The sequence below is a fragment of the Eulemur rufifrons genome, chromosome 26 (assembly GCF_041146395.1).
Source record: "Eulemur rufifrons isolate Redbay chromosome 26, OSU_ERuf_1, whole genome shotgun sequence".
NCBI classification, from domain to species: domain Eukaryota; kingdom Metazoa; phylum Chordata; class Mammalia; order Primates; family Lemuridae; genus Eulemur; species Eulemur rufifrons.
In genome coordinates, this window is record NC_091008.1 from 1,841,388 (window position 1) to 1,856,088 (window position 14,701).

A 14,701-nucleotide genomic window follows, 5' to 3' on the forward strand; every position below is an offset into this window, starting at 1 on the left:
GTTGGACCAAAGGCAAAGACAATGAACTATATTTTGATATATATGACTACTTGAAAAATATAAACTTTATGTGTAAAATATAAATACAATAAAATCAACAAAAGATGATAATTTTATTATATGAAATTTTAAAAAGAATAAATATCTTTTTAAAAAATAAATCCAAGTCAATTTTTAAAAATCCAAAATAATTTGAGCAAATCTACTAAATATGGTATCCATACAAGTTTACCTTTAGTTATTATTTGCCCTGAGAATATGTTCTGTCTCTAACATCCAATTTTTCAGTATTTTTAATTTCTTTTTGTTTTATTTAGAATAACATATCACTGCACCTTTGCTCAGCTTTGTAAATGTTGGATGAAAATGCGTATTTCTCAGATCAAAATATTCTTTGCACGTTAAAACAATTTATATAATAAATTGGAGCACATAGATCAGTTTCATTTAATGTGACTATTGACATGACAAGGTTTATAGCTATTATCAGTGGCTCCTCTCACTTGACAGATAAGTTGCTTCAAATAGAAGACAGAAATATCACTAAGCTCTTATATAATATCTAAAATCATGTATTCAAGAAAAAGTACCATAAAACCTATTTACTTTTCAAGAAATATAAAATATAAAGTCAAAGTGACCATAATTTTAATTCCTTGGCCAATAATTAAGTTTTAAATGTGTATGTTATGTATATATGCATGCATATAATTATGCATATATATGTATATGTGCTTAATTATATGAGGATATCAGAGAGTGCTAATGAATGTCAATAGAATGCATATAAACCTTCTGACACTGTTGATTGGGCTTTCTCAGTCATCAAGATACATAATTTATCATTTCTATTGGTATTAAAATCCCTCCACTTGCCATCCTGTCACTCACGATGATGAATGGGAAAACGCAATTGCATTGGCAATCAACTAATGAGCAATAAAATGTAAAGATCGTTTAAGAAAAATATCTACACATGTACAGCTTATTTAAATAGAAGACAAACATGGAGAGACGCTCCAAGCTACGCATACAAACTTTCAAGTGGTTAAATAAACTAAATGTTTTAAAAACCCAAAATCCAAAATAATTTGAGCAAGTCTACCAAATATTGTATCCATACAAGTTTGCCTTTAGTTATTACTTGCCCCTAGTATCTGTTCTGTCTCTAACATCCAATTGTTCAGTATTGTCTCTTTTGTCTAACTGTCTAACTGTTACTAACAGGAGGCCATGTTCTGGTAAAGTAGTATAATATTAAATATTTTAAATCTCATCACTATGAAAACAGTACATTAGATTTCACTTGTCAATCTTAGTGCCCATTTCGACCATCCATCTACTGGCATTATCTCTAAACAGGTTAGTCTCTTTACCATGTACTTTTACACGCGTCTGCCCCTTTTTGGTCACAGCAATGATGTTGCTGTGACCAAAAGTTTCTCTCTTCAACAGGAACTCAAAAAAATGTATGTACTTTAATCCCAGGTCTATTCTACGCCTGCATAAAACCTTCAGCTAACTCCAGACCACAGAGGTCACGTACCCAGCATCCCTTATACCCCTCAATTAAATACGCGTCAGATGCCTTTCACGGTCCAGACAGTGTGACAGAGAGTGTCTGGGAATGCAAATGAGGTTCAAATGTATTTAACACATTCATGGTTCAGGTTGTAAAATAATTAAGGAAATCAATTAAAGTTCAGGGCAAAAGTGATTTTAGAGATGCACTGCATATAAAGGAAGCACGTAAGAGCTTTCTCAACTCATCAAGATGGATCCAGAGAAAGCTCTGTAAACAGTATTTGAACTGAGAAAGACTGAATGAACAAATATACGGAAGTGAGAAATGGCACCATTCGGTTTGTAGACTGCATATAAGGATTGCATGTAAGATTGTATGTAGGTAGCAAATTAATGTAAAGAGAGGATGATATGATAGAACGAGACTGTAAATAAACAGACACGCTGACCCCAAGATTCTAACTGCGGAATATAAATGAACAGCGAGTTAGTCACTCAGGTAGAGAATATTAGAGAAAACGTTTTCAGAGGAAGTCACCGAGGGTCTGATTTGAGGCCTAAGGAGTTGGAGATACTGATCTTGGCAGCAGGTACTTGATATGCTTTTTGTTGACCACGGTGTTCCCAGAGCCCAAACCTGGGCCTGCCACACAACAGCACCTTGATACAAATTTACTGCATAAATAAACGTTGCATGAAGTAATGTTGAACAGATACAGAAGCAGTTGTGTCATGTTACAGCTGCTAAAAACATTCGGCTCATCAGATGAAGCCACCAAAATAGATGTGGTTGACTAGGAAATGGTTACTTTAGTGGTGGACGTATCAGGACAAGGACAGAGCCTTGACAATAATAAGATTAAGCAGCAAAGACTAAGGAGAAGAAAGGTCCCCGGAGGTAGGGAAAATACAGGAGATTATGGTATCCCAGGAGCTGAGAAAAAAGGGCTTCAGAAAAGCAGCTTCCAGGAGCAGCAAAAATTTCAGAACGATTACTTAATATCAGGACATAAAAAAAAAAAAAAAAAAAAACCTGGCCTTTCTCTTTGCTCATATGGAAGAAATTCGAGAATTCAACAAACACAGGTTCAGGGATTGTGATGGTAATTTGGTTTGTGCTGTAAAAATCTAATGTCATATTCTATGATGTATACTACTTAAGAAATATGTATTTCATCTTAAAAATAATGCCCTAATCTTCACTGGGGCAGACACAGTATTCAAATCCGGGGTGTGTGTGTGTGTGTGTGTGTGTGTGTGTTGGGGGGGGGGGCGCGTAACACAAGGAGCTTTGGAGTTAGAGCAACCTCAATCCAATTTCCACCTCTACTGCTTTCCAGCTGTGTAAACTTGGATAGCTCTGAGCTCTCCTACTTAGTAAAATTGGAAAATAATACATGCTCTTGGAGAAATTTTAAACACTAAATTAAATAACAAACATAAATCACCCAGAATAGTGTTTTAAACTTGGAAGATGCTAAATAAAGGGAAGCTGTTTTTATTCCCAGTGTTTAGAACCCTTTTGCTTATATACATTTAGTGAGAATAAAATCTGAATATGAATCTATTTGTTCACAGATTCTGATTACCTGATTTAATATTTTGAGAAGGAAGAGAAGGAGGAAAATAAGAAGCACTAGTTTGTACTGTGAATTCTTTAAAATATAGTACTACCAGGGATTGTTAGCTAGAGCCTTACCTAAAAAGTGAGTAAAGTATTCAGTACTGAAAAGAACGTGAACCTTTGGATAGGCAATTTTGCACGTATTCAAAGTACAAGATTCAGCCACAAAAGCGCAGATGAAATGATGCAAGTTCCTTCTCCCCTGACCTTCCTCCTTCCTTCATTAATTCCTTTCCTTGTCGTGTGAATCTTTGCTCAGTCTAGCCCATCTTCTTGGCTCCTGTGGTCAGATTCTAAAAGACCGTCCCCTCCCTCTCTCAGAAAGGCCATGGGGATGGCGGACCATGACATCCCTCCTTGTAGATCAGCTCGTGTCTTCCCATTCCTTGAGAATGAATCTTCGTAAGACACATACACAGTCATTTTGTTCATATATACGTTTCAAGGATTATGATGTGAAAAGACCCCACCTCCTCAGAGTTCGATGAGAATTAACACCAAAGACAAATGGACGGATGTGATAATTGTATCACACTAAGAAGTCAAAAAGATCTTATAAAGGCCACAGAAAGGATTATTTTAGAATGTCTCTGCTATAGTTTGGACGTGTGTCCCCTCCGTATCTCAGGTTGAAATTTGATCCCCAATGTTGGCGGTAGGGTCTAAGGTGTGTGGGTCATGGGGTGCATCCGTTGTGAACAGATTAAGTGAGCACGGGGGGGGGGGGGGGGGCGGTGCTGGTGAGTGAGTCTCACTCTGAGTCCCCACTAGAGCTGGTTGTTCAAAAGAGCCTGGCACCTCCCCCACCCTTTGCTCCCTCTCTCGCTGGGTGGTCTCTGCATAAGTGTCTCCCCTCCTGCCCGGCGTGGAAGCAGCCTGAAGCCCTCACCAAATGCCCACTCTTGAACTTTTCCGGACATCAGAATCCTGAGCTACATAAACTTATTTTCTTTATAAATAACCCAGTCTCAGGCATTCCCTTATAGCAAAACAAAACAGATTAAAACAATCTGTCCCTACTACCACACACAACTAAACAAATTATATACAGTAAACTATAATTACATGTAATAAAGCTCTTACATAATCAAATTCTATTCTGTAAGGATCTATTTTGATCTGCTCTTCTCAAGCTGGATTGCTTTTCGCGGATCCTCACCTGAGTATTACTATTTTGTTTGAACCCTGGTGCTTGGATATGATATTCTTAAATTGGAATTCTTATTTCTATTTGTTAAAAAAAAAAAAAGCAAAAAAAAACAGCTCAGTATCTGTTTATGAGGTAGATCAAATTTCCCTTTAAATACAGTATTTTTCAGTTGCCTTCTGAAAACATTTTTTTCTCTCCTATACGTTCTGCACAAGCTCTGAACTCCATGACATTGTAACCCTGGCACAGCTCTCTCTACTGATTGCTAAGCAGCTCTGCGTTCTGACGGAAATGTTGCCAGCCTCTGAGCAGAGATTGTTCCAAGTCTTAGTGACCATCAGGAAAAGAACTTCAGGACACGCTGTCAGGGTGGCAGTCTGCTTCTCGGTTCTTGGTGTGCTCTTGGCAGAAGAATGACCAGACACATCAAAGTGTCAGGTCCAGGGCTGTTCTAGTTGTTTGGCTCCTTGCTTGGGGGGGAAAAAAAAAAATCACAAATAGGACTGGTTCGAGGAGTGACCACAAAGAGGAAGCAGTTTCACAGGAGTACCTGTTTATTATAGGATGAAGCAGGTCTGTCTCTGCAAGTGGAGGGACACACAATGACTCAGCGACTTACTGACTGACTCTCTGGGAATTCTTGAGTTGTTTCCTTTCATTGGCCTATTCCGGGGAAGGGCTTTCAGGAGGTGTGGGATGTTACCACATGGTTCACAGGTGTTCTCCAGGTTGTATCTGTGTGTGCAATCTCCTTCTCTAAAAGCCCTACCTGGTGGGGGTGAACCACAATGTAGATTTAAGCTAATGGCATAGTAATCAGCCTTAGGTTACTGTAGGTCACTTCCAAATCCTATTGTGCCTAGGGTGCGGAACTCCCAGATTGGCAAAGCATGCCCTCCTTCCCCAGGTGCAGCAGTTGCTCGGGATAGGATTAAGGGTGGTGCAACACCAAAACGGAGTGCCCGCCCTCATCCAGCTTCCCAGGGGGGGCAGCATCTCGAGGCAGCACCAAAGCAGGGCACCGGTGTCCCTGCAAGGGCAGGAGGTCCTGGCTATCTACCTCACATGCACCTAAGCCAAGCAAGTGGCAGCTTTTGTTGAAAGCAAACATACACTCTCAGGAAAGGCTTGGAAGAGAGGAGCTGCACTGGGAGGCAGTGGTTGTAGATCTTTTGTATTTTACTAATTGAGGGGAAGGAATATTCAAGGGCAAGAGGTTGGCTTTTACTAAGAATTGGGGTAGTGATTCCTAGAATTGGCTCCCACACATTTTCATACTTTATATAGTTTTTTTCAGAGCTGTCATAGTGATTTGAAGGGCAGGGGAATTTTAAAACTGCCATGTAAATGACACTGTAATTAGCCAAAGGTCAGGTAAGGTGACAGAGATAGGTGACAAGCAGGTTGAAGTGATCAGCTCCTTTTGTTTACAGTTGTTTACTTTGATACCTGCACCCAGTGTTCAAGCCTGCAGGTCTCAGCCCTGCCTTCCAGTCTCCTGCTCTGACATAAACACTGTGCCTTCAAGACTTAAATTCTTTTATGATTTTTTTTTTTTTTTTTCTGAGCACACTGAGGCAATGGGAAGTATTTTATCCTGCTTTCACCTATATCATCTTGATTAGGAGACAAGCTAAGAACGGACTTGGCATTGGGGCAGAAAAATGGAAACACAGTATCTATTACATAGCACTTGAAAGTCCCTCCTTAGTTCCTGGTGATGAATGTGTTCCTACTCGGCTATCTTTAACACGATATTGGATGAGGTATGTAGGAAACAACTGATAAGTTATTTTTAACAAAGGCCAGCTCAGAACAATTTGAAACGAATAAAATGTACAAAATAACCTAATATTTAAAGCTTACAGAATATATCTTGGGTATTTTTCTCATTAAAAATGTGTGATTAGCTACTTTAAAAAGATGCTTTGAAAATGACTTCTAAAGAAAGTTACTATACAATGCACAACATAGCATTTAACCTTGTTAAAGTAACAGCAAAAATGTATCTGGTGTTAATTAATCACCACCCAGAGATGGATGTATCATGCGACCACACTGTGGTGTCACTCCCATAAGTATTCTATCATTCCAACATGAAATTTTAATGCCGAACTTTGATGACTCTTCATTTCTTCCATCTGTTTTCCTGTCTGGTTGGTATTTTTTTATTTCTTCTGCTTTGTTTACATTTGTTCTCCTGAAGATTTTAGTTGTGTAAATAAGTATTTAACAGTTTGTAAGTTATTCAATTGAAATAAAATCCAATTTCATCTATAATGAAACTACTAAAAATGGGTGTGTTTGGATGATATAAAATTTGACTCTGAATAAAGAAAGCTTGTTGCCAGACACAGCAATCTGGCACCCAGTGATCTCTGCAAGTTGCACATTTAATTAAAGTGAAAACTCATTAAAGTACCTGGGAATATTAAGATGATGTTATGATTCTAAATAGCTGTTTGCAGCCCTTTAAAGAACAGTTGGCTGAGACTGCCAACACCTGCTTCAACTGGGTCTATCTTGCCCACAGACACAATTATTCAGAAACGAATGTGTGTGATACATAATCATTTAAAAAATCCTATGCAAAAGTGCATATATGATAGCCTCTAGAACAGCATGTTCTAGGAACGGATATATGGAGCAAATTTTGTTCAGGTACTACATCTGAGACATAACAAATAAATTATACTAATATTCAAAAATTGTTCTTTACTTCTCCTTAGTGTTGCAAACTAAGAATGAAATCATTATTAAACTATTCAATATTTCACATGAAAAATCACTATAGAGTAGCATAAGTAGAATTATAATTTAACGATTATTGTGATTTGAAGATAGAATAAATAGAATAAAACAACTCAAATGTATAAATAAAATTATAAGAGAACTTGCAATTACGTAATGAAGTATTTTTCCATCAAAAATGACAAAATGAATCAGAGATTCAACACCCATGTGGAAAGCCTAACACAACTGTATTTCAATTTAAAAATAACTATCTTTTATAAATTTAAGCTCTATCAATTAACTATATCACTATTCTGAAATATATTGAGATAAATAAAAATGTCAAATATTTGCCTAGAAAATAAATATATGGACACAATTTTATGAAATTAAAAAATATGTATTTTTCTATTAATACTATCATACCAATTCTAAGATATGAAGAATTTGGGATTTTAAGGAAGAGGGTGGGAAAGAACGAAATTTGTCCTTCCCGTATAATTTTACTTTTGGAACAGAAATCAAAAAACAGCTGCTTAATCATATCACCACTCATTTGAATATATTTCAATGAATGACATTTTCAGTATGAAAATCACAGACATTTCACAAAAATTATGTAAAATGGTACACGTAAAGCACTTAGTCTAGGCATGCTCCCATAGTCCCAATAAACTCTAATGTGTTTTATTGCTATGAAGTAACTCACTGTATTCACACTTCTCCATAAAACTCCAAAAGTTACTTGTATCAATTCCTAAGCAATAACTTTTCCTCATGGCAAAAATGTACTGAACTAAGAATAAGAAATGGCTGCACTAAATTCTTAAATTTGCCACTTACTCATTAGTCTTAGAAAAGTCATTTAACTTGTAAATGTCACATTTTTCTCTGCAGATATAGATAGAAACAATTTTCAAAAATATTCAGTGCATATTTTGTCAATAAACATCAATTTTAAATGAGTATAAAATTCCTATGTGAAGTGTATACTACTGCAAACTAACAGCTCTTACCTAAATGATTGTCTCTATTTTTTTTACTCTCTAAAATTCACATATCATAACTGGAATAACAAAACCTTTATTATTTTTTATTTTTACATAATTTTAAGTAACATTGTGAAGCATATGTTTTTGGTTCTCAGGAATGTTAAGCTATATGTATATGACATACAGTTAACAAAAAGCCAGAATCAGGATACCAATGCATGTCTGTCTTCTTCAAAATCAAGGAAATTTTTTCTGATAGTCTTCTTAATCCTCAGTTTAAAATAATGAGGCAGCATATTGACTGGGAGTTATATTTACTACGTAATATCTAGAGTATGCCTGGGTCTCTGTTGTCAAGTGTGTCACTGATCATTCTGGGAATGACAGATGATGACAATGTGTCATGTAGCTACCAAGTGTCCTGGATGCCAATATTTGAAAAATGGCGTTTCTTGCGGAAATTCCCTTGGAGGCACCTTGAGATTTTCAAAACTCACCAAGATAAAGATAAATATTTGTTTTGCCCTGTCCCTAGCTTCATGTACTTTTTAAATTACTTTGTGTTTTAAAATGTATAATGTACTTTAGTAGCATAGGGAGATGGAGCAATAGTTATCTTTCACTTTTGAATTTCAGAAAACTTTTCGATCACATCTGGGTGACCTGGTTGTGTGGACTCACGGTGATCAATAAAGACCTTAGCAAGATCCACTGGGAACAAGCCCAGCCGCAAATGTCAGGGTCAGGATACTTGGAGAGCGCCGTGTTTACACACCAGCTCGTGGCCTTCCCTGGCCGGGAAGCCCAGTAATCTGAAATAGAATTTTAAAAAGAGTTACACCACAAAGATAAGAAAGATAAATAGATTTCTGCAGACATTGTCCTCTAGACTCCAATAAATGCACAGTTAAAAGTGTACAGAAAGAGATATGTACGTCAATTCTCTCTGTAAGAATAAAGTTATCCCTGATAAAAATGTAGTATGCAGAAAATATTATATGATGAAAACTTATTAATTCAATCCACAGTACTCCATTCTTTAGCTTTCTGGAGTCTATCGTTTGGCTTAATTTCAATGTGTTTCTACTTACCTTTGTTATTTAAATGAATCATTTTTCATATCACCTTACCTAAGTTGTTGGCATTACTGTCTGATATACTGTGGGTATAGTCAGAGCAGTGTGAAGCTCTGAAGCGACAGTTCCTTGTTTTAAATGATAAACAATTTCATTTTTCGATTATAAACAAATAAATTAATATTGTTTAGGGAAGTCTTTAGGCAGGGAGGTGATATTGCAAATTTAGGGAATAGAGCAGAGAACATCATGAGATTGTGAAGTGAGCAATTTGAATAATTATTTGCAAATGCTTTATTCCTATTTAAATATCAGAGAAAAAAATTAAGACATTTATTTGGGATTGGAATAGCATCTGGCCAGTTTTGCTCACTGTACTGTCACTTAACATACCATAAAAGAAAATAAATAAAAATGTCAAAAAACTCTCGGCACACACAATGCACAAATTTGGAGAAATTTTCACTTAGTATAAGACTAATGTATCATGATTAAGAAATAGGAAAGCAGTAGCTTATTTTTGTCTTACGATGTGAAAGTGAGAACATCTGGACCTGTAAGTTCTGCCCTTCCTGTCTGTCTTTCTCTTACTTCAAAAACACATAACCTGTGAAAACCAAGATGCCATCAATAATGCTATTACTAATATGCTTGTTTCCCATTGCATTCATTCTTAAATACTCATATCTCTTTATTAATTCATTTAGAGACTGTAAGTCTTAGAAAACAACTTGAGCAGAATTATTTTCTATTCTGATAAATGTGATACTTTCAAGCAAAGCAAAGTCAGTGAGGATAAAGTCCAGAAGATTCCTGGCAAAGATGCAATTTACGAGTTGAACAATTTCACTCCTAAGTGTTTAAACTATGACAACGATCAAAATCAGATCAAAAGGTTAAAAAGAGCAATATATATTCAACGTAATAATGCATACAAAAAATAAATATGTTTAAATCAGTTGTTAGATTTCTATAGCATAAAATGATATACACATTTAAGTTGTGTTTTTAAAAAATGTCATTTCTTTATTCATGAAATAATATTATAAAAAATATACAAAACTATATGATGTGTAATTTGCTTGCAGATGTGTTTCTAGAAAAATGCATGGGGAGAAAATGAGTCAAAATTATTAAACTGGTTACTTTGGATGGTGGGATCATAGTGTTTATTCATGTTACATAACTTCTCAGTGTTTCACAAATTTGCTTTCATAATTCTGTTATAATCATAAAATAGCCTTCATAAAAACATTTATTACTACTTCATAAAATAAAACAAAAATAAAGGCAAACACATAAGTATACATACAATTTGGTATGAGTCAAACTATTGCAATATGTAAGGTATTAGTGAAATAATTTCTAAAGAGTTTCCTCTGAAATTTTGTGTATAAACAACTTCGACAAGAAGCCAAAATTCACTTTTAAACGTGAGAGAAAAATAAATATATTCTCACTTATAAAATGGTTCCATTCTATACATAAGATCATTCCTTTTATAGAGGTGGAATCTTAAAAATACTCTTGAGTCCCTGATTATGAGGAAATATATATAGTAACACTGTTGCATAAATTGAAGTAATCATAGTAGAATTAGGAATAATATCTTTTGAAGTATAGGAAATTTTGAAAGCAAATAAGCAAAAATGACAAAGACAAGGATGAAATGAAAAAATAAATAAAAGCACAAAACAAGGTGACAGTTTAAGACTATCCAAGCTTGTCATGGTGATAAATACAAGGTTACTAAATTCTATAATTAAACAAAACAGAGTCATTTACACCAAAGTAGCAGTTTAAAGATAAATAAAAATAGTGGTAAAGATAAATCAGACACATATACATCTAGAAGAAAGCTTAGATTACAATAATTTTAGTAATTATGTCAAGGTATACTTTTTAAAAAGTTAAAAACATGACTGTCATACAAATATTGAATGAACATGTGGCCAAAACCAAAGTTTATTAAGGTCGTTAACAAGGAACCAGTAAAATGGTACAAGGTGCATAAAAATTGTCAAAAAAAAAAAAGATGAGAGTAGCTATAAAACCAGTTACTTTCTATGGCACAATAAATTTTTTTTTCTTTACAACCTACAAGTTAACCAGGGACTTCTGATTCCTGGTAGCCGATATGAGAGTAAACAGAAGCTTTAAAAATAGGCATATTCTAATAGAGAAATAAATAGCCCTTGTGCAGGGTTGTTATACAACGTCTGAGTTTGACATCTAAAGAATATGTTGCCCTTTCTCTCCCACTTTATTTGCAAGTTTGGAATAACTTTTCTCAACAATTACAAAGTAAATAGTGCGGAATAAATTCTATAAAGTAAAACCTAAAAGTATAAGAAAAGGTATTAATAAAAGCACAATTGTAGTAGGCTACGTACTTGAGTTATCCTCAAGGAATTTAGCAGATAACTAAAGTCTAAGCTCATTTTAAAAGTTCAGTAAATACTATTACAATAATATATAAATTTACACATATAAGAGTTAAAATATCTATCAGTGAGTACTTATACACAATCTATATTCTCTCTCTATATATTAACATATATCTACACACATATATAAACCTGCACAAAAATATTAATATGTAATTTTTACCCTACAATGAAAGATTATCTTTTAAAAAATGATATTTGATTTTCTTTTAGAGCATTTATACTACTTGAGGTAAAGCATGGTGAACTCAAGATCATTCTTTTCAATCTTGCTGTTTCCTTAACAATCGGGAAATCTCTTCTATCTTTGGCAGTATGTTCTCTGAGACATTAGTTTTTCAATATTGTTCTGATTTTCTATTTTAAATTTTAAATTTCATGTATATGCTCATGGTTACAAATCTGACTTACGATGAAGAAATTATAATGAAATCTGTTGCCTTTATTCACTACTCCTCACATACAATCAAGGTTTTCAGGGCAGTGTCTTTTTACTGATTATGTTTTAATTCATGTGGTTATCATCACCTCATTTATATGGAATGAAGTCATATATTTTGCAATTTATCCACATTAGAATTCTTACTCTGATAGACATGAATTTAGCTCGTAGAATTACCCATCACCACAAGGACCTACTTCCTCTCGAAGTTTCCTCTCACAACTTCAAATTTTATTCTTCCTCGCTGTTGTGCTGTTGTTTTTCTCTTACCTACACAGAGAATCTCTTGACCCCTCAACATCATTATAAGAAGTGTTTGCTAGGTTTGTTAGGGATGAAGGAAAATGAAAACCTTTTCTTAGAATGTTTTTGACTCTGATTGTCCATAGATTACTGGACTTTAGTGGATCTGGTAGGCTTTTTACTGCACATTTTCATAATCCCTGGATTTGATTGTGATGTCTGAGGATTCTGTATACTGTCTTACAGATCTCTTCAATGGTGTTTTTGAATTTAATAACACAGTAAAAGACCAGCTTATCACCTTTTATCTGGTGAGATTTTTATAATATTGTCCAGAGGTGCTAATATTCTATCTTCGTATGTTGTCAGTCACAAAGACCAAGAAGATTCAGCAAAGATCTGGATATGGCATAATTACTCATGGTAAATGGCCATGTAATTCTAGAGACATTTCTGAGAGTCGTCGTATTTTAACAGACTTTATTTTTTTTAAAGCAGTTTTAGGTTCACAGGAAAACTGAAGAGAAGGTACAGAGATATTTCATGCACCTCCTGCCAACGCATATGAATAGCCTCTCCCATGAATGTACCAGTCTGGTGGTGGATATTAATGGGAGAGGCTATTCATATGCGTTGGCGGGAGTTGTTACATTTGATGAACCTACTTTAACACATCATTATCACTCAAGACACATAGTTTACATTAATGTTCATTCACTCTCTTTGTACTGTGCGTTCTATGGGTTTAGGCAGATATATAATGACTTATATCCACCATTGCAGTATTGCACAGAGTAGCTCACTGCCCTACAAGTGCTCTGTGCTCCACCTTTTCATCCTTCTCTCCCCCACCCCCTGGCAACCACTATCTTCTTACCGTCTGCATACATTTCTAGAAAGTCATATAGCTCGAATCATAGAGTGTGTACACTTTTCAGATTGGCTTTTTACTTAATAATATGCATTTAGGTTTCCTCCATGTTTCTTCCTGGTTTCACAGGTCGTTTCTTTTTAGTGCTTAAAAATATTTCATTCCTCTTTCCTTTTTAAAAGTATTGATTAATTCTGAACATTTTTTATATTTTGTATCATTTTCCTGTGATTTTTTCCTTGCTAAAAATTTGCCATTTTCGGGGAGGAGGCAAGATGGCGGACGAGAAACACCACCAGCCCAAGTGTCTCTGCAAGAAGGAGAAATTTTAGATGAAAGAGAAAACAGACAGACAGACAAACATAGATCCGATGAAGGTCGGAAGGAAGAGTGCCTGCACCAACAGGAGACTCCAAGGTAAGAGACTGCAGAGCAGAACTGGAAGGAGAAAGGCATCAGCAGGGATTAAGTCCTGAAAGGCTTGGAGAGCAGCCAGAAGGGTGGGTGGAGCGGTTGAAATTCTCCTCCTTGCATCTCCGACTGCTGGTGGCCTCCTGAGCTGCTGGAATGACCTGCCAACACCAGCCCAGAGACTGCTGCCACCAGTGAGCGGTGAGCCTCTTGTGGACAGGGCACTGGGCTCCCAGCTCCCTTGGGTACCTCCTGCCAAGCAGACCCAAGTCCATTGGCAGGCACCATGTTGCTTCTCCACCCATGGGGCACCTGTGTGTTCCTCAGAGGCTCTATTTTTTTTTAAAAAGACTTGAGAAGACATTTTATTCATAAGATTAGGCTAAAATATACAAAATAAGAAATATAAGAATAAGAAACCTTTTGAAATTTACACACATTATTTTTATTTTTTATTTTTGGAGACAGGGTCTTGCTCTGGCACCCAGGGTAGAATGCAGTGGCGTCATGATAGCTCACAGCAACCTCAAACTCAATGTCAAACTCCTGGGCTCAAGTGATCTTCCTGAGTAGCTGGGACTACAGGTCTGCACCATCATACCCAGGTAATTTTTTCTATTTTTAGTAGAGATGGGGTCTCGCTCTTGCTCAGGCTGGTCTTGAACTCCTGAGCTCAAGCAGTCCTCCTGCGTTGGCCTCCCAGAGTGCTAGGATTACAGGCTTGAGCCACTGCGCCCGGCCTACACAAATTATCGTCACAATAAATTAGAGCCATTAAGATTGTCTGACAAAGTAGATGTGGGTTATGAGATAAATTAAGGCTTCAAGAAAAGATAATCTCAAGATTTTTACACATGGCCATGTTTCATTTTGATTTGTTGCTAAAATGAAGATGATTTTTCTGGTCCATAATGTGCTTTACTAAGCACTAGCCTTGTTCATTTGTTTATTTTTAATAAATATATTTCACGGATGGAAATCATTATTAATGTTACACATTGTACATTAAAATAGGAATCAAATAACTTAGTATTAGATTTAGTTCATCTCAGCTCTTCACAGGGAAGCCATTAGACAGCCTAATTGGAAATATATCCGTGAGTGACAGTTTGGCAAAGCTCTTTTCAGTTTTGAAAAGTTTGGATGAATTCCAGAGATCAATGTAAAAATTAATTGCTTACAGTCTCT